Here is a 1,623-nt window from a genome sequence, read left to right on the forward strand (position 1 = left end):
CCGACCGATGTCAGACAGTCCAGTTTCTCCCGTATGAGTGTGAGTCCCCGGAGACTCGCCCGGAACTGGAGTTCAGAGCAGTCAGGAGTTTGAGACTCCCTCCTGATTGAAAAAGACAACCGTGTCCTCAGCTGCCAGCCCTCTCCGCATGCGCCTCCGTACTGCTGTACTTTACCTCTGCACCGTACCTCCTCTGAGTCTCGATTTCTGCACATGATGCCAAGGCACGGAATGATTTGGGAAGTAGCCGTGCTGCTCAGCTTGGTCCTGGGAACGGGGGCTACTCCCGAGGACGATCCCGAGGATGGAGGCAAGCACTGGGTGGTCATCGTCGCAGGCTCCAATGGCTGGTATAACTACAGGCACCAGGCAGATGCGTGCCACGCCTACCAGATCGTCCACCGCAATGGGATTCCCGACGAGCAGATTGTGGTGATGATGTACGATGACATCGCCAACTCTGAAGAGAACCCCACTCCAGGAGTTGTGATCAACAGACCCAATGGCTCGGACGTGTACAAGGGGGTCCTGAAGGACTACACCGGGGAGGATGTCACACCGAAAAGTTTCCTTGCTATGCTGCGAGGCGATGAAGAAGCAGTGAAGGGCATAGGGTCCGGAAAGGTCTTGAAGAGCGGCCCCCAGGATCACGTGTTTGTTTACTTCACTGATCACGGAGCTACTGGACTACTGGCCTTTCCTAACGATGATCTTCATGTGAAGGACCTGAATGAGACCATCAAGTACATGCACAAACACAAAAAGTACCAGAAGATGGTGTTCTACATTGAAGCCTGCGAGTCGGGGTCCATGATGAGACACCTGCCCACCGACATCAATGTTTATGCCACGACGGCCGCCAATCCCGACGAGTCATCCTACGCCTGTTACTACGATGAGCAGAGGTCCACGTACCTGGGGGAATGGTACAGCGTCAACTGGATGGAGGACTCGGACGTGGAGGACTTGACCAAGGAGACTCTGCACAAGCAGTACCAGCTGGTAAAGACCCACACCAACACCAGCCACGTCATGCAGTATGAGAACAAGTCCATCTCTACCATGAAACTGATGCAGTTCCAGGGTGTGAAACACAAGGCCAGCGCTCCCATCTCCCTGCCGCCCGCCCCACACCTGGACCTCACTCTGAGCCCCGAGGTGCCCCTCATGATCATGAAGAGGAAGCTGATGCTCACCAACGACCTGCAGGAGTCCAGGCGTCTCGTCGAGCAGATCCACAGGCACCTGGAGAGCAGGCATATCATGGAGAAGTCGGTGCAAAAGATCGTCTCCTTGCTCACGAGGTCCGATGACGAGGCGGAGAGGCTCCTGTCCGAGAGGGCCCCGCTCACCGCGCACAGCTGCTACCAGGCTGCCGTGACCCACTTCCGCACGCACTGCTTCAACTGGCACTCCCCCACGTACGAGTACGCTCTGAGGCATCTGTACGTGCTGGCCAACCTCTGTGAGAAACCCTACCCCATCGACAGAATAAAATGGTCCATGGACAAGGTGTGCCTCGGCTACTACTGAAACGCTGCCGTCTCGCTGCTTTTACTTTTAGAAAATAATACAAGTTTTGATTGCTTTTTATGTTTTATTCCTCAATGATGGATAAAAAAG

General features: G+C 54.8%; 1 pseudogene; it reads left to right on the forward strand.

Annotated features, from left to right (window-relative positions):
* Positions 1-204: 204 nt before the first annotated feature.
* Positions 205-1,553, forward strand: LOC102761002 (annotated as a pseudogene).
* The last annotated feature ends 70 nt before the right edge of the window (positions 1,554-1,623 follow it).

Source organism: Myotis davidii, unplaced genomic scaffold, assembly GCF_000327345.1.
Source record: "Myotis davidii unplaced genomic scaffold, ASM32734v1 scaffold1535, whole genome shotgun sequence".
Lineage (NCBI taxonomy): Eukaryota > Metazoa > Chordata > Mammalia > Chiroptera > Vespertilionidae > Myotis > Myotis davidii.